The 20,728-nt window shown below is 29.9% G+C and overlaps 1 protein-coding gene and 1 long non-coding RNA gene across 4 annotated transcripts in view; one reads left to right on the forward strand and one right to left on the reverse strand.

The window, feature by feature from the left end:
- Positions 1-20,728, reverse strand: part of LOC114333029 (thyrostimulin beta-5 subunit-like) — a 150,836-nt gene that overhangs the window by 13,390 nt on the left and 116,718 nt on the right. The window lies entirely within an intron of this gene.
- On the forward strand, positions 306-3,161 carry LOC126883501 (uncharacterized). The gene is made up of 3 exons (XR_007697673.1): positions 306-1,122; positions 1,828-1,985; positions 2,981-3,161. It is a non-coding gene; the product is annotated as an uncharacterized LOC126883501 (long non-coding RNA).

The raw sequence follows: 20,728 nt of genomic DNA on the forward strand, positions 1-20,728 counted from the left end.
ATGGGTTCTGTTATTCATTGACTTTCATTTCTATTTTATTTCTTACATGTATGTTTATGAGAACGATATACGGCAACTGGTAATCAAAGGAAAGATAGAGGGTAAGAGAGGTCTAGGAAAAGATGTCATGGCTGCGTAATATTCGCCGAATGATAATAATGAAATTACTCTTAATAGAATAATGTAGGTAATCCTGACTATCTAATATCTCACCTGACAATACAATCCACGGTGGACGCCTACGCAGAAATACAAGGCACCTTTAAGAAGTAAAGTTAATAATAAATAATTCAATAAGTATACCCCTAACAACACACAACATTCCAGGAATGTACTACCAAAGTTCTATCAATATTTGAATGTCCTGGACATTTAGGGAACATTCGGTGAACATCTGTTTAAATTATTCCTGGAATGTTACCATAAGACATTCTGTGAACATACTACCAATGTTCCTATATTTTAAGTTGCGAAATAATACATACGTGTAACAGATTCAGATACAACATTACTTATAACATACCAGACAAACTAAGTGACATTTTAGGCCTACAGTGTCAAATTTAAAGAGTTTCCCAAGTTCAATTAATACAATATTATAAACATACAAATGTAATAAAAATTATTGTTCGCGAATATTCAATTTGGAATGCGATTTTGTTAATAAAAAAATACTTATAACTTATGCAAAACCCAAGAGAGGCATTATTTATATTTATTTCTTTTGCGTTCATTTTCAAATTCGCCGTGCATATATTTTTGTGCATGGCGCTTGAGAGGGCATCACGTGACTAAAAACGACCAACCAACGACCTCGCTTCGGCCATCTTGGCATCTTCATTTTCATTTCATCTTGGCTTGGCCACCTTGCCCGGCCTTGCCTTGCCGTGGATAGTTTGTATTATTTGTGCTTTTTAAGAATATTTTTTTAATTCGGATACTTTTATAATAGCTTTAATAGTATTATTAACATAGTGCATAAAATGGTGTCCTGTTTTTGACGCAGTTGGAGTAGCAGAAACAAATGTAGATAAAAAAATCTGCAGGAATAACGTTTCAATTATGACAGAAGCTCGAAACAAATGACTGTGAATTAGTGTGAATGAAAAGCCCTATTAAAAGGTTAGTATGCAAATATGTAAACGAAGGCATGCCCTGTATTTCAGAAAATAAATTAATACTATTAATACCCTAATAATACTATTCATAAAAAATCTTTTAAGTAACGTAGATATAACAAAGTGAATAAAAGGCATAAATCAGAAGAATTTTTATTTTATAAGTTAATAATTGGTCATATCCATTTATTATTTTAATAATAATTGTGAATAAGCCACAAACTTCGCTTATTCCTAACTAAAATAGTAAATAGAGATAATAACAAAAGGATTTGTAAAACTAAAATAATTCTTTTTGCGTTTTTGCTAATGTATGCGTTTATAAATAGGATGGTAGACCACACACTATAATATGCAGTACCAACTAATGAATACACAGAATATTATAGTCGATCTGCTAAACTCAGTCTCAGTACTACCGAGTCTCAGACACAACTGGCTAGTGATTTTAGTAAATAATTTAGTAAATAAAAAAAAATAATAACTAAATAGTTAATAATTACTGTAATTTTGGCAAAATTGGCCAAAAACAAAAAAAATTACCTACTAAAATCACTAGCCAGTTGTGTCTGAGTTTGGGGAACCGACTATACTAATAAACAATTTCTAAGCTGTTTTATAATATTTTGTGAGTTCATTAATCATATTTTTTATTTAAAACTAAAATTTGTTAATAATGCTTAGTAATGCATGTATTTTGTATTTTTAGCTTTCCAGAAGATCCTGCGAAGAAGACATGAAGTATAGATCAGATTTGTTAATAGAGGAGTATGTTCAAAACACTTTTTAGAAAAAGATATTGACAGAACTTCACTTTCATCTGTTCGTTTGAGAGACTGTGCTGTTCCAATAGCTTATGTCACACAGGTATATGCATAACCTAATTATTAATATAGTCCGTACAATATAGATACTGTTGTAATTCATTATCTACATCGGAGATCTAAGTTGACATTGTTGCCCAACTACAAAAAATTTTTGAATTCATTTTAAGTCAAATATATCACATAATTATTGTGAAGTAGATTATACAACAAAACATATTAATATTCAATGTAAATAAATAAAAACATCAGAAATAGAAAACAAGAATTAAGGTATAATCTTATGTTACAGTTATTAAGGTACCAAGGGTATTATAAGGATAATAACGCTTGAGGTCAATGGTGTTTTTAACAAGGGCCTTCGTCCTGAGGGATATACGTTGACCGAAAGCGTTATTATTATAATACCTGTGGTGCCTTCAACGTTTAATGTCCGACTAAATTATTCTTTATATGCGAAAAATTTGAATGAATTTTGAATTGATTAGTTTTTAAATAAGTACATTTACCAGTAACAGTAGTAACGTAATTGTGGTAACCATAGTTTTACTTAGGTTGATATTTGTCAACTTGACAGTATCTAAGTCGTTATTTAAATTTAATGCCCAAGGGCATTATATCGTACTTAACAGACTTCGAAATGTCATTATTTGTCAAATAATGTACCAGTAGGACATTAAAGTAAATAATAAAAACAATAAATATAATGAATACTAAATACTTATTTGTTTGTGAAAAATCTATTTCTTTGTGGCTTTTTTGTAATTAACTATTCTAATGGGGAAATAAGCCACAATTTACTTGAAAAAATAATTTTATTAAGGTTTCTACTTCCACATCGGATGTCGTTGTCAAAATACAAAATGTTCATTATTATTATTTTATTTATTAAATATTATTTATTATTTATTTAAATATTATTTAATATTTATTTTTTTATTATTATTATTTATGCGTATTATTACCTGTAAATAATATTTCTTCTGATTGTTAATTGTAAAGGATAGAAAAATTACCTTTTAATTTATTTTCTTTTAGAATCAGCTGAGAGAAGTGGTCTACAAAAAACCAGAAAGGAAACGGAATATGTGGCTACGAAAAGCAAAAGAAAGGTTTACAAAGCAAATGTGACACATTTTTTTATAATATTTAGGAATGTCAGTAAATTACATTAAAAAATGTATGTAAAGATTTTTTGCAATAAAAATGTTTATATTTATCAAGGATGTATTATTTGGTATGGCCACATATCGTCAGTGATGTGACAATACCTCCTATCTGTTTTTTTTCAAGAGATTTGTAAGATAGACTAAAAACTTGTTTCGGCCACCTCCTGTTTTCATATATTTTTTGACTTGTTTTGCAGTAAATTCAACTATCTATTTACTACAAAAAAAGTCAGAATATGTACGAAAACAGAAAGTGACCTTAAAAAATGTTTTTCGTCTCCTGCAAACCTCATGAAAAAACATATAGGAGGTATTGTCACATTACTGACGATATATTTCAGTGAATGTCTAAAAAATATACTGTGAATGTTCAAAGAACGTTCGTAGACATTCATGGAATGTTCTAACAAGACATTCAGTCTAAAAATATACTGTGAATGTCCAAAGAACATTCATGGAATGTTCCAACAAGACATTCAGTCTAAAAAATAGACTGTGAATGTCCAAAGAACATTCGTAGACATTCATGGAATGTTCCAACAGAACATTCTAAGAATATTTAAAATGCTGACACAGCACTTTCCTGGGACTTTCCAGGGACATTCGTGTGCATTTGGGGACATTCCAGGAATGTTTTCAATGTCCTGTGTGTACATTCTAGGAACATTCATAGAATGTTTTGTGTTATTAGGGACTTAGTCACGATTTTCCCCCTAACTCGGACAATATCGACCGCATGAAAAAACTTGGAAGAAATTGTAGGAAATCGCAACAACTTAAGTCCTTACCATTTTTTCGAAGAGTTTAAAGTGGCCGAACGGTTTACTTAGTCAATTTTATATTAAGTAAATACCGTTGCAATATCTCCAAACAAAATATACAATCATCAGAAGAGACTGTAATTAACGAAAATACCTACCTAATTTTTTATCGAGATTATGAGGCAAATAAGATAAATGTACAATATATAAAATCACCCAGTGAGTATTTTTCTCGTTAAATAATTTTTTTATTTGGAATATTCAATGATTTCTTTCAAGAATTCAAATTAAAAGACAAATTACAACTACAATTCTTGTTAATTTAAAAACGAGTTTAGAAAGTAATAGGTGCTAACTTCAATAATTATTTTAAAGATTGTCTGATTGTCATGATCATACCACTATTATCGTTGAATAGTTGAATGATAACTCAAATATAAATGAATGAAAAGAAATAAATACGTTCTGTTATAATCCAGTCGGCCGACCCCAAATTCCGATAACCAAAGCTACCTGAATACGTCTCATCGTTGTCTCAGGTAAATTCAATCTCGCACCTAGAAAGCTGCTAACGCCATCTATTTCTAAAACCACTGGTGTCGTACATAAACGCTCGTTTAGTTTCGTATCTTCTCCCCTATATTTATTAATCAATGCTATAGGTATAATTTGGCTAGTTGCACAAAAGTATGTGAGTATATAACCTAACCCAACGTGAGTTAAGCCTCCAATCGGCTTAGCTCACGTTCTGTTAAGCTGCTTCATGATTTCGATTATTAATAAAAATTCAGAGCACACTGACATGAAATGATTTCGAGACGAATCTATTCATGAAAATTTTATTATAGTCCGAGAGCTGTGTGACATTTTTGAGTAGGTATTTTAGGCAACCTGAAATTTTTTCAGGTGACTCTTCCATGATAGCCTAATACAAAAATGCCTGTCTGGCTGGAGGGTAGCGGTTATTTTCCCCAAATCCCCACCCAAAGTTAAAAAAACGGTAAACATTGTTACAAAAAATATCATTGACGTGACTTTAAAGTAAATTTAAATATTCAAATATAAAAAAAAATAAACAGAACAGGCGATTTGAGGGCGATTTTAACTCAGCAAGATACTTGCATGGGCGCCCCAGGATTATTTTCAGGGGGTGCATCTGAAATTCAGAAGATTTCATCTGAATCTGTACATACTATTAACGAGTATCAAATATACAACTATACATGCAGAGCTATGTACATTCTTTCCGGATAGGGAAGTGCAATTGTTATTTTGACAGGGTATTTTTTAATATTAAAAATAAATATTCTAAAAAAGACAGGTTTTTTGGTGAAATTTTCGAACTGCCAGATGATTAAACAAATTACGCGTGCATGTGAATGAAAACACCTAATTCTTCAACACCTACCGAAAATGGATGGATACTAACAGATTTTGCCAAGGAATTGAAAAATATTAAATGTAAGCAGAGTTTTGTAAAAATTTTAATTGAACATTGGTCTACAGATGAGATGGTGCCTTTTATTGGTAATTTATTAATAAATTTAAATTATGATTTATGTTATTCGTATGTTGTAAGTAATGATGATATAGAAATGTCGATCGACGATAAGATGACCTGCGAAAATTATGAAGAAGCCGACACGATAGTCCATCACGTATGTAAACTTAATACATTAGCAAATACCAATGTTTTATTAAAACTTCTGATACAGATGTTTTAATAATTGTGCTTGGAAACATGTATCATCTCCAAAGTGACGATCTGGAGATTTTTATGGAGAATGGTACTGGAAATTCTAAAAGGTACATAAATATAACGAAGCTACATACGGAATTAGAGCCATCTTTATGTACGAGTTTGCCTGCTTTTCGCGCATGAACTGGATGTGATTATAATTCGTCTTTTTTTCAAAAGGGCAAGATAAGACCGTTTAATATATTGAAAAAAAAATGTAATTTATCAGAAAGCATTGTTTTAGGGAAATTGTTTACCTCAATCAGTTTATGATGCTATAGTTCATCAGCGAACCAAAGAGAATTTAAGATATATTGCTGAAGGTAAGCTTACATACATGTTCTTTTTATAACTGAAATCTTTTTTTAGTTAACTCAATCTTCTGTTTCTCATGCGTCAATAGGACGCAAACAGCTATCGCTTTTCTCACACTGCTGCTTACATATAGCACTTTTCATTTACATGCCCTCTTAATTTGTTTAATCACCTGGCAGTTGAAAAATTTCACCAAAAAAAAACTGTCCTTTTTAGAATACTTTTATTTTTAATATTAAAAAATACCGTGTCAAAATAACAATTACACCTACCTGTCCGGAAGGAATGTCCATAGCTATGCATGTATTTATAGTTGTATATTTTATACTCTTTAATAGAATGTACAGATTCAGATGAAATCTTCTGAAGTTCAGATACACCCCTGAAAATAATCCTGGGGCGCCCATGCAACTATCTTTCAGAGTTAAAATCGCCCTCAAATCGCCTGGCCTGTTTATTTTCTTTGTATTTGAATATATAAATTTACTTTAAAGTCACGTCAATGATATTTTTTGTAATAACAATGTTTACCCTTTTTTTAACTTTGGGTAGGGATTTCTGGGGAAAATAACCGCTACTCTCCAGCCAGACCGGCATTTTTATATTAGGCTATCATGGAAGAGTCACCTGAAAATATTTCAGGTTGCCTAAAATACCTACTCCCTACTCAAAAATGTCTCACAGCTCTTATTTGAGTGACATTATATTTTCTATAAGACATGTGCGGTGTCCAAGGTAATGCTTTTATAACTCTTATTTTCTGTAGATCGGGGTATATCGTATAATATTCGTAGGAACTTGCAGGGCCCTTTTAAAAGTTCAAAGTTTCTTAACCCGGGAGTAGTCGCGCTCACTTCTGTAACGTGAATAGTCGTGTGTTAGATTCTATCTCACAATACGAATTTAAATACGAATTTACAACAAATTTTTATTTTATAGTGTTTTTATTTAGGTAATTTTTATGTTAGAAATATTATTTCTAACAATTATTAAAGCTAATTGGCTCTCTCCAAAGCTATAAATTCCACAAAAAGAAAAAGAAGAAAAAATTTTTTTAAAAATTCCTACGCATTATTACACCCTTCCTGGAGCCACTTACGAAATTTTTTCAAAATTGCAAAATGTTTCATCAAGTTATCGCGAAAAAGGGTAAAATATGAGATTCTATCTAACTGCGCGACTACTCGCGGGTTAAACCCACGCTATCTTTATTGCGGGATTTACTGCTTATACCACAATTCTGCATAAGTCTAGGCACTATAATTCTGAACCTGATATACTTTGTGAATTGTGACGCACGGTCTTCATACTGTTGCAGAGACTGTCCACTGTCGAGTTATCGGTTCAAAGTGCTTATTTTTGAAAAAAATTTATTTTAAAGTAATTTTTTTTAACTGTTATTCCCAAATTTTGGTGGACTATCTCAATTACGAACGTCACAAAAAACCCTTATAATTTTTATATTCACACCTGTCCCCACCCCTTTGTCGACCACGCAGCGTTCGGGCCCTGGAGATTTTAATTAACTACGTCATAACCTACTTATTCCCAAATTTTGGTGCACTATCTCGATCATGAGCGTCACAAGAAAAATAATAAAAACCGCGACTTTGACCCCTTATAACTACCCTCATCCCCACTCTGGTTTCCGCCCGTTGGAGAAAGTCATGTACACAACTAATTCAACATATCCCCGTATAGTTTTTCCATATTACTTATCACGAGCAAAATCCGCTCCCAGCTCTTAGACTAAAAGAAATAACGCAGAAAACACCAAAAATTGCCGATATAACTTAATTAACCTGTGAAATGCCAGTAGTGCCAAAATTTAATAAATGCCATTAGTGTAAAAATTTCATAACAATGGAGTAAACTTGCCTGAGGGTGGATCAATTACAAACAAGCATTACGGTACGGTAAATTAGAATTGCTCCTCCTGGTTTAAAAATAGACCAGAAGAGTATGAGACGAAAAAGTACTCGACCGATTGGGTCTATCTACATATAAATATGAAGAACACAGGAAAATAACTTGATGTCACATTTTTGGTTTTGTTTAGAACATTTTTAAAGTTTAAAACTCTGTGATTATGTTAAAATACATCTTACAATTAATTACTATCTAATAAAAAGAAAAAAATTTGATATATTGTTTGTTGGTTTACGTTTCAGTTTTTTTAAATTTATATTGCATATTCATGGTATTAATTGGTTTTTATTCGTCTACATGGACTTAATAAATTTTTCCCCTGTACCTAAAGAAGGACTTATCAATTTATTTTGCTATAAAATCATTGGCTATCTATTTTTTGTCAAAAATAAAACAAAAATAGAGCAAATATATTTTTACTGCAAAAAGTATCAACTGAAACATTGTCGTAAAAAAACATTTTACAATACAGGGCGGGCCAAAGAAAACACTCCACCTCAATATTAGGCAGTAGTTATTAGATTTTAAGGAAATGCCGAAACAGGTCGATTTTTATTTTTATATTTCAATTTTTTGGCATATATTTCATACTAGTGACGTCATCCATCTGACGGCGATGACTTAATCGATGATTTTTTAAATGGGAATAGGAGTCGTGTGGTAGCTCGTTTGAAAGGGTGTTCAATTCTCTACTCAGTAATATAAACATTAATATCATTATTTATACAGGGTGACCAAAAAAATAATTTTTGAAATAAATAAATTGATGCAAACAGAAAAATGTATGTAATTTATTTAACTCAAAATACATTGTACTGTTGTAAGAAAATAGAAAGAAATTTTTAATTCTTGGCAGTTTGAACATTTAATTTAAGCGAAAATCAATGTTTATTTACCAATGTTTATTGGCCACCCTGTATACGTAATAATAATAATAATAATAAAACACAGAAACTGTAGGTTACCCAATGTCGCATGCCATTGTTGCAGACTACTAGGAGTACCTGGACTTATCAACGTTTTCCCCTGTTTGGAATGGACATGTCAAGTTCTTTTCCTGTACAGGGTTTTTTAAACGCTTATATCTTTTGACTTATCAAATTACTCTGTAGTGTGTTACTCTTAGAAACTATGTAATTAAAGCTACAAAGTGGTATTAAAAACAAAAAATGTTAAAAAGTGGACTTATCAAGTTCTTTCCCTGTGATCTTCATATAGTAACTACCTAAAAACTCATATTGGTAAATGTGTTCTAAATACATATAGTTTTTTCACAATAAATGAAAAAAATTACTTTTTTTGCTTAAATGTTAATAAAAAGCCATGGCGCAATAAAAATTTCCATAACTAAGAGATGGTACGCCTTTTATATTGACTTCCATCAGATATTTCAGTTGAAAAAGAGCGGCAAGTAACTTTAAGATTTCTCAAAAGTGCCTTTTCGTCTTCGTTTCCTGGGGTAATAATGCAGTTGATTTAAATGTAAATTTTATCTTTTAATAACTCAAAAATAACACTGATTATTACGGAAGTCTTTTGTTTTAAGCAACCTTAAAATAAAACATTGATAATTCAATAAAACCTTAATTTAAAAGAGATTAAACTGTATTTTTTTCTTCTGAAAGAAAATTCGGAGAATTCAATACAATTAAACTACGGATGAATCACTTAACAAACATTATACAGGGCGATGTTTTAGTATTATTTAATACAAATTGTACCTTCAGTCCATTCATTCACGGTAAAATATTGCAAAACCTCTAATAGTGGAGTCACTGAAGGCGGATATGAGCTATTACCTCCGATTTCTTTGAACCTCCATCGATTTGCATGAAAGTTGGTGACTGGTAAGAGGATATCTCAAGGAACAAAGGTGACATGGTGCCAACTTGCGCTTTTGCCCTGGGGATGGATGCCACCCCTTCTCGGGGTGAAAATTATTGTATTAAAAATAACCCCATAATTAGATAAAGGGACAAATTCTAAGCAAAATTTGTTATATAAAGTTATTAAAATAAATCAAAACTTTTTGAGTTATTAAAGATCAAAAATTTTAATTTTTCGTAAGAAAAATGCATGTTTTTAACCGATTTTTCATAGATAACTCAAAAACTATAAGTTTTTACAAAAAAGTTAATATTACCAAAATTGAAGCTAATAAAAAACTAAATATATTTCTTACTAAAAAAACCTTTTTGCACGATTGATCATTTTTGATTGTTTACCGTGACAGATTTTACGTCAGTAGGTGACATTTACTAGCAACTCGACGGTAAGTACTCCAACTCGACGGTAAGTAATTCACAAAGAATAAAGAAAACTAACGAATTATTTATTAATATTGAAACTTATGATACACTTTCTTAAATTATTTAATGAAATCCCACTTGTTTGGGCCGTGGTTTCACTTCTAACAGAAACTCCTGCAGAATCGCATACATTAGTAGTATTACTAGTGTTAGAATTTGACAACTAAATAAAAACTCAATTCTCCATTGTTGTTATGCACCCTAGTTACTACCTAACAACCAAAGTATATATCTTGATAAAATGAATGAAACTAGTCAATATGACGAAAATGTTTCATTTTATAATTTATAATGGTATCAATCGTGCAAAAAACGTTATAAGCATGTCGAACGTTAAGGGTAACCGATCTCAGACAATAATTGGAGTCGTCGCACCGCTCCTCCTCCAAACAATTGTCTTCGATCGGTATAAAACCCTTACCGTTCTCCATACTTAATATACTATTTTGTATTAACTAAAAGTGAGTTATAGGTAATTGAATGCATATTTTTTCGGCGAGTACCCAAATCTAAGTATTAAAGCTTAAATTACGGGAAAATGATGCATTTTATAGCATAAACTTATTAAACATTTGTGAAAGTACTTGGAAATATCTAACAAATGAGATACCGAACAAGTTAATAGCATTAAAATTTATGCTCCGAAAATTTTTCAAACTTTATCTTTTAAAAAAATTTCCAAAAAATGTTATCGTTTTTTTTTAATAACTCCGTTAATTTTTGAAATATCAGGTTCACCTAAAAACGGTTTGAAAGGTAATTTCAAAGTCTATTAACACGCGTTGAATTTAATCTTTTAAACCCCTTACTTTTTTAATAATTAAAGAATAAATGGCCACGGTTATATGGTTCTTGCAGCAAAATTTAAGCTTTAAACGTTTCTATCTCGGTTATTTTTCACCTTACAAAAATGGTAAAAAAGGTATAATATTTGATATAGAAAAAACTAAAATTTGGTTATTTACCATTTTTTAAGTATATTGAATATTTTTATAGTTATTATCAAAAGAAAATGAAAATGACGATGATTTTAAAAATTCTGATTTTTTTTAATTATACCTTTTTTTTTTAAAATATGCATTGAAAACCGGTGAAAATTGTTACAATCATTAAATATGCTAATTCAAAGAAATTTTTGTAAGGATTACTATAAATTTTAATTTTTGTGGAAATGGCGTATGTTTTATTTTTCACTTTTTCCTAAAAAAATCGAAAGGGTTTTCTTAGTTTCATTATAACTTGCTTAATTTTGATGCTATTAACTTCTTCTGGAGCTCATTCTGAAGTACTTTGATAAGTGTTTAACAGGTATATTTTATAAAATGCATCGTTTTCCGGTTATTTAAGCTTGAATACTGAGATTTGAGTACTCATCGAAAAAAATATATATTCAATTACCTATAACTCACTTTGAATTAACATCAGTTTAGTATTTTGACAACAATGTATTCAATTTTTTATTGTCTTCAATTTTAGTAAGAATAATTTTTTTGTAAAAGCTAATACTTTTTGAGTTATACGTGAAAAACATGCATTTTTTTACGAAAAAATAAAATCTTTGATCTTTCATAGCTCAAAAAGTATTGATTTATGTTAATAACTTAATATAACAAATTTTGCTTAGAATTTGTCCCTCTATCGATTTATGGTATTATTTTTATTAAAATAATTTTCACCAAAGAAAAGGGGTGGCATCCACCCCCAGGGTAAAAGCGCAAGTTAGCATCATGTCACCTTTGTTCCTTGAGGTATCCTCTAACTGCTCACCAATTTTCATGAAAGTCGATGGAGGTTCAACGAAATCGGAGGTGAAAACCTTCAGTGACTGCACTATAAATTTTAAAGAACAACCTGGATTAACATGAAATTCGAAATTACACATAGCTAAATCTAAGGAAAAAAGTGATATTGTGCCGATGTGTGCTGTTGCCCTGGGGGTGAGTTTCACCCCTTCTCGGGGGTGAAACGATGTACATTCAAATAAGTCCGGAAGTAGATAAACTGACTAATTCTAAACAACTTTTGTTCTAATTTCTATAGCATTTTTTCACTAGTCGTTTCAAAAGTCATTACTTTTGAAGATATTTGTTAATGTTCATTTTACAACAAAAAAAAAAACACGTTTTTAGAAGGTTTTCGCAAATAACTGAAAAAGTAAGTATTTTATCGAAAAAATATGCTTAGCAAAAATACAGGGTGTTTGGTAGGTCGACGTAAATTTTTTAAGGGATAATTAATAGGGGACGCCATTTGCATAAATTTAAAAAAATCATTTATATCTGAGGTCCTCAGTAGAAGCAGAGTTGTAACTAATGAAATATAGGTTTATATTCGTCAAAATTCAAACCTAATATTTCAACGTAAAATAACCAAAAAATAAAGCACCTTTTGGAGAAAACTGATTACAACTTTTATAAAGTATTTAAAAAAGGCTTTATTTTTGTTTTTTTTTAAAAAGTTTCTAGCATCAAAAGTAAGCAAAAATAAAAAATGAATAACCATTTTCAATTTATAATAATTCATAATTAGTCCATTGAAATGTTACATTTAGTGTGCATATCTTAGAGGAGTCAATTTTATTTTTTTAATGTATAGGGGGGTTCAGTAGAAGCTTAAGTTCAAGTTTTTGGGCTTGAGGCCCTTGTCCCCCGGCCGCCATCTTGGAAAAAGAGGTGCAAAGGGCTTTCGCGCTGTATCTCGTAAACTTGCTACCCTACAAAAAATTTAATTTCACATAAAATGAATCAAATTAAATTTTCTACAATTTTATGTGTATCACTTTTTATCGTAAACTGACCAACAAAAAAGTTATAAACAAAAATAAGAGAAAATTTTGTAAGAAATTTCCTTTTGGAAGTTATAACTTTTTTTAAGTTCATTTCACAATAAAATAACATCATAGCGATTTTGTAGAGGATTTTTCAATAAACAATTTTCACTATAAAGTTGTTTAATTTTATTTATTACCTAGGTTTTACAGCGCTCCAAACTTGACCAGATTCTCGAATTCTCGTAGAAAAATAATACCCCAGGCTGTGGGTGAAAAAACGTGATATAATTCAGGAATTTTTGAAACCTATCAGGTGTTGTAAAGGACGATGCCAGGAATAACTTCTACTAAAACGTGACCAAAAATATTGTGAGCTTTTTTTTATTTATTGCGATTTTCATTTGTTAAATTTGCAATTTTTAAAGATTTTTAATTTTGCAGCTTAGGATATTAATTCTAGAGAAAAACTTTTTAATAGAAAGTTGTAGTAAATTAAAAAACCTACAATTTGAGCTATAATAAGTTTAATTTCGTTTATTGGTTATTGCAAAACAGCCTGCGAAAGGTCCAAAATGACCGTTTTTTCCAATTGCGTTATTTATTGTACAAATAATTTTTTTTATTTTTTAAAGCTTTAAAAGGAAGATCTTTCAATTCCAAACATAAAAAAAAATTGTAAGGCCGGATTAACGAATTTGTTGCTTAGATATTATAAATTGATTATCCCAAGAGGTCAAATGTCGATGGCTATAACTTTTTGAAAAAAAAAATCACAGGGAGTTGGTGAAACATCCAATCTCCTTCTAAAGAATCATGTTTTCATATTCTTATGTAAATAAATGCGTAAAATATTTTTAAACCTCTAATTTTTGGGTTTGAAAATAGGGGGGCAAATTTCGTTAAAAACATTTAGAGCTGAAGCGGCCCTGTACATCCTATGAGTTTCTAACTTACAGATTATTGTTGCTGAAGACAAAACGAAGATTTACAAAAAAATAAAAAGTTCTACGACTAACTGAAGCCGAGCTAAATGTTGGGTTTGAAAATAAGGGGGCAAATTTCGTTATAAACATTTAGAGCTGAACCGGCCCTGTACATCCTATGAGTTTCTAACTTACAGATTTTTATTGCTGAAGACGAAACCAAGATTTATAAAAAAATAAAAATGTTCTACAACCAACTGAAGCCGAGATAATTGTTTCTTTTTTCTTAAATCGTAGTGCCTTTATTTATAACAATTAAGAAATTATTTTACAGTCATTGACAAAGACTTATATTATCTTAAAATAAAAATTACTATAAAATATAGTTACGTTTAATTATTAAAAATTATTTTTAAAGTCAGTGCTTTTGCGAGCGGCCGAATTTTGCAAACCGCCCGGCTCGATTCAAATCCGCGCGCTCGGAAAATTTTTAAGTAACTTGTATTAAATTTTGACCGAAAACAATTTAATAATATTGCCATTATTTATAATGTAGTCTATTTACCACTGTATTTGTTTTTCTTGATAAACTTTTATATGTGAAATCTCATTTCTGAAGAAATAATATTACAAAAATGATACATTTATATATGAAATATATAACTATATTTTTAATTTTTTCATTGTTATATAAATATAATAATAATAATGTTTCTTCTTATTGCACAATATAAAACTTTTTCTTCTTGTAGTGACTATCCGGTTTGGCTAAACCCAACATTTAGCTCGGCTTCAGTTGGTTGTAGAAAATTTTTATTATTTTATAAATCTTCGTTTCTTCCTCAGCAACAATAATCTGTAATTAAAAACTCATAGGATGTACAGGGCCGCTTCAGCTCTAAATGTTTATAACGAAATTTGCCCCCTTATTTTCAAACCCAAAAATTAGAGGTTTAAAAATATTTTACGCATTTATTTACATCAGAATATGAAAACACGAATCTTTAAAAGGAGATTGGATGTTTCACCAACTCTCTATGATTTTTTTTCCAAAAGTTATAGCCTTCGACATTTGACCTCTTGGGGTAATCAATTTATAATATCTAAGCAACAAATTCGTTAATCCGGCCTCATAATTTTTTTTATGTTTGGAATTGAAAGATCTTCATTTTAAAGCTTTAAAAAACAAAAAAAATTGTTTGTACAATAAATAACGCAATTGTAAAAAACGGCCATTTTGGACCTTTCGCAGGCTGTTTTGTAATAACCAATAAACGAAATTAAACTTATTATAGCTCAAATTGTAGGTTTTTTAATTTACTACAACTTTCTATTAAAACGTTTTTCTCTAGAATCAATATCCTAAGCTGCAAAATTAAAAATCTTTAAAACTTGCAAATTTAACAAATGAAAATCGCAATAAATAAAAAAGCTCACAATATTTTTGGTCACATTTTAGTAGAAGTTATTCCTGGCATCGTCCTTTACAACACCTGATAGGTTTCAAAAATTCCTGAATTATATCCTGAAATCGACCTAATTTTAACCCACAGCCTGGAGTATAATGCTTTTCTATCTACGAGCGGCATTCCGTTATGCCAACCACGAAAATCAAATTTAAGGTGAATGATCAATTTTGATCTATTTTTATGTTTTAGAGGTCGCTGGATCCGAATATGAAGTTTATTTTTATCTAGAGTTGGTGGAACATGTTAAAAAAATAAATTTTATACAAAAATGCCAAAAATCAATTTTGATGATTTTTCAAATTTACCTCGCTGTAAAAATTTCCTTTTAAAAATTTTACTGTGTCATCTTTGAAGTACGTAGATAACAATGAAATTTGTCCAAAATGTTTAAAAATATTAAAAAAGGAGTTGTTAATTTATTAACATTTTATCATCATATTTCGTTAGTTTCATGTTTACTTAAAAAAGTTGAGTGACAAACTTTTTAGTTTATAATTTTAACCAACACAACAATAAAATATAGTTCATGAAGAAGTTTTTTGGAAAATTTTAAGTCAAAATATATAATAGGAAAAAAGTTATGTTACTTCATATACAAGAGGCACACCCCAAAAAACGCTTATATTTCGAGATCCTTACCACGGTGTGGTGAATGGCTAATTTTTATCATACTTTATGATTTTGATATCAAAAATCGTTTTTTTTGCTCTGCTTAAGAATTTTGCATTTTGCGGTTGCGTCATTCTTCTTCTGAAGCGGCGAATTTGTCCTCAAACAACTTCTTGGGCCTTTTCTATATACATATGCTTAGAGTTATAAGTTTTATAGTGGGAAGAAAGGTCAAAAACAGATTAAAAATAGCATAGGAATGTTAAAATCATAATAAATTGTATGAATAAAAAATACATATAGATAGAAAAGTAAGCCTAACTTTTGTTTTTATTGTATCCCTATGAGCATTCGAGAATCTGGTCAAGTTTGGAGCGCTGTAAAACCTATATAAATAAAAAGAATTAAACAACTTTATAGTGGAAATTGTTAGCTGAAAAACCCTCTACAAAACTGCTAAAATATTATTTTATTTTAAAATGAACTGAAAAAAAGTTATAAGATCCAAAAGGAAACTTGTTAAAAAAAATTTACATATTTTTGGTTATAGCTTTTTTGTTGGCCACTTGACGATAAAAAGTAATAGAAACAAAATTGTGGAAAATTTAATTTTCTACATTTTATGTTTAATTAGATTTTCCGTAGGGTTGGTAGTTTACGAGATATAGCGCGAAACCCCTTTGCACCCCATTTCCAAGATGGCGACCGGGGGACAAGGATGGCGACCCCAAAAACTTGAACTTAGGCTTCTACTGATCCCCCCTACAAACTAAAGAAGTAAAATTGACTCCTCTAAGAAATGCAAGGTACGGCCTAAAAAATGTAACATTTTAATGGACTAAATAATTTTTAAGTTATTTTGAAAAAAAAAAGCATTTCTTGAAATTAAAAATTAAAAAAAATTTACTTTTAAATAATTTTTTTTCAAAAATAAGTAGTACTTGAACCGATAAAACCTACAGATCATAGGTATATACCTAAATAATAGATAAGTAATGTAACTTGTGAAGCGGTAACGATTAATTTCATTTGAGATGCAAATTCGAGGCTATTTTATGATTTTCCCATTTTTTTACACCCCTAGAACAAAAGCACACATCAGCACAAAATCACTTTTTAGACACATTAGCTATGTGTATGTCAATCCAAGCGGTTCTTTAAAATTCAGAGGTTTTGCAATATTTTACCGGCTGGGGAACTTTCGGCACCAACTTGTGTTTGTACCTGGGGTAACCGAAGGGTCAAATTTTATTACAGGAAATTTCGACACCGCGCGGTAAAGCAGGTAGCTGGGTAATTACTTAGGTGTTCTCAATATTTATTATCACTAGCATCTATTACAATAGTATCGATAGTACATTTTCATACAGTACTAAATTTTTTCTCCAAATATTTACTATACTTGGCTTTGAAAGTAAACATTATGTTCCTTGTTAAAGGACAAATTGTTGATGACATACAAAAATGTATTCTGTTTACTAAAGTCTACAATTTTCGTAACATTTCAATTATCATTAAAGTCAACTGAAATATTTGTGGACTTTAAAAAAATAGACAATGCGCTATTGGGTATATGACCCAATGTAAAAATTCGCGGATGCCGTATTCACTTACATCTAAACTGATTAAAAAAAAAAAAGATTTTTAATAAAATTCTATCTTTGGGTGTGGTACAAGAATATAAGAATACAAATTCAGAAAATGCAAAAAGTTAAGGCAAATGTTTGATTTAACTTAACGAAGTTGAAGAATGTTTTGTTTATGATTTCATGTCATATAAACCTAAACACTTGATATATTATGTGCAGATTATTTAGCGGAAAATTACATAATCGATAGCCTATTTTTAGCACAGATATGGTCTGATTAGAATTCAGGTCTATTACGAGGACCACGAATGCCTGTGAACCCTTCCATTCAAGGTTTAATTTTTTACTCAACGCATCCTTTTGTTTTTATGCTTATTGAAAATATTTAAGTAGGCACTTATGTGAAGGGCTGCATAATTTGGAATGGGGTGTGAAAGTTAATGGAATTCTGATAAATACAATCAGATATGCAGACGATACAATCTGTAGAAAAAGAAGGACACTTATGTCCAAATAAATAGTAGATACTAGTTAAGGGTAAATTGGCAATTTTGAAGAAAATGATAGATAAACTACGATTCCAAAAAATACATACGTAGGTTAGATTTTATTAAAGCTATATCGTATCATTCCTATAATAGCTAATCAATTATTATTATATACATGTATATTGACTGTAAAGTGTATAAAAATTACTAGTTGTGTTATATTCAGATATTATTACCGCTTTAGCGAAATAAAATTATTACCACTTTATAAAATTAACAAATACGTTAATTATTAATTATTAATTATCGATTATTAATTATGGTATTTTATTTATGACACAGGTGTCGACTATTATTTATTTGATGTCGAATATTCCTATACATTCCTATACATTCCATTACATTTTAGTCGCTACATGTTTGGTGTCGAAATTTCCTACGCCCTATTTTACCATCAGTGAATAGACAATATGTCGAGTTTGTTATTTTAAATGCAAATAATACGTAACTAAATAGTTCTCTAACTTCTCTAATGAAAACTTTGTCTACTTATTATAAGTTTACTGCCCTGCTAGGCCCAAAGGCGGTAACTAACATTTCACAAAATGGTGGCAAAATCGATTTCAAAATTGAGTGCTAAAATTTTGGCCCGTAAGGGATTTATGGACTAGGTAATAGTTTTTATGCATGGATATATGCCCCAGTTTATTAAGGGAACCATTAATTATATTTTAAAACAAAGTTTTATATAAAAAGAGGTAGATACCGCTAAAACGTTTTATCAAAACTTACTATAAAACTAAGCCTATTAGCGGTACGTGGTTTACAGTTGTGATTGATATGAAATAAAAAGCTTTTCTGTGTATTACAGTTTATTAAATTGAAAGAATTAAAGTACTATTAAATGTTATTATTTTGTTGAGCTACAATATGACAACAACAAATTGACAATATTTAGTTGTAGTTATATCTGTTTCTTTCAAGAGTCAACAAATACATATTGGCTCATTAATATTAATGTTCTATTTGTGATTCAATATAGACATATATTCAAACAACATAATTTGTGTCTGGTACATATACAAAACCTATTTAGTATTACAATACAATGGTATTACCTCATAATTAACATTTTTTATAAAATCTTTTATAGTGCGTCTAATAATTTGGGCAGAACTGTACTTATACTAAACAGAATTCGTTCAGATTGTTATAGATGTTTAAACATCTGCTGAAGCGTTTTAAAGAATTCTTCAACTGTGAATATGATTGTAAACCATACTTTTGACTTTCTCAGCTATTTTTATTTTGTTTCCTAGCGACAAAGGTTTGCTATTTTACGACAGGCCTGAGTTATTATAGAGCTTCAAGATTTTTATGATCGCCGACACCTGCCCTAATATTATTATGTAAATTATGAAAATACCATAATTTACAGTAATTAGGGCAAATTTTAACATTTTATTAGTTGTATTGTACAAACTAGTTATATGTTATGATTAAAATATGATGACCATTGTCTTTTAGACCGAAAATACATAATTATGGGATATATAAGATTTTTAAAATATGCAAACAAATTTTTGGATTATTGTCCATGTACCTGATGCATTTTTAGAAAATTTATAAAGGAATAAAACCAGCATTTTTGTATAAAACTTACGTAAAGAATTCTCAAAAGATTAAATAAAGATATTCCAAATCTACAATCCCGTATCTATAATAGCATTGTATAACTAGACTACTAGACATTATCTAGTTAAACAATGATATTAGCTTGTATTTAAACAAAAAAAAATGCAATCAATGGGACTGCTAATTCTAATCCCATGTACGACCAACAAAGGGTTTAAACATACAGAAAACTGGAACAAACCTTGAAACAAAGTATGAAACAAACCTTGCGCCTCTATAGGCTGAACATAGTTTTTTTTCACCTCTTGTAATTGCTTTACAATAAATTTTTCTCTTTCTACAATATTGTCTTCAGTGGTATCACCTCGTGGTTCACAACTCTTACTCGACGCTACTTGATTTTCTAAAAAAACATAATACCTATTTTAAGTCTCTTTTTCTAAAAATGTTTATGGACAGCGTGTGGATATATTATTAAGTTTTTAAAACCTAATTAAAAAAAAAGACATATTTTTAAATATGAAAATCTCTTACTGCCTAATTCAAAATATAAAAAATCATCCACTTGGGGCAGATTCATATTGTTTAGGACAACATAATTTGGTTAATTCTTGAAATATTATAAACAAAAATGAAAATACATTTCAATAGATATAATAAACTCGAAAATTTCTTACCATCCTCGCTAATTATTTCTTTTACTAACTATCTAATGCCATCCCCTCTTTGTGAACACACACACACACACACACAACTCTTTTAACTAACACAATAATTTATTGTAAAGTTAGGCCGAATTTACTTTGTAATACTAAGGCGATTTGGCGGTTTCTAAATGTAGGCGTAGCATTCTTGAAAGTAAATTAGCGGTAAGTGCAATATGCTAAGGTATGTGGACGGCAACTGTAGCAGATACCGTCAAAACGCCATAGTATTTAACATTTGCCGCCAAATGGCTTAGTATTTTAATTGAAAAGTGTAGATACCGCTAACAAAATTGCAATTTTATTTAAAATATAATGCTTCTACAACTCCAAAAATTTTATAAATATATACTAAATACCCTATTTTACCTAAAAATA

The sequence above is a fragment of the Diabrotica virgifera genome, chromosome 4, assembly GCF_917563875.1.
Source record: "Diabrotica virgifera virgifera chromosome 4, PGI_DIABVI_V3a".
Lineage (NCBI taxonomy): Eukaryota > Metazoa > Arthropoda > Insecta > Coleoptera > Chrysomelidae > Diabrotica > Diabrotica virgifera.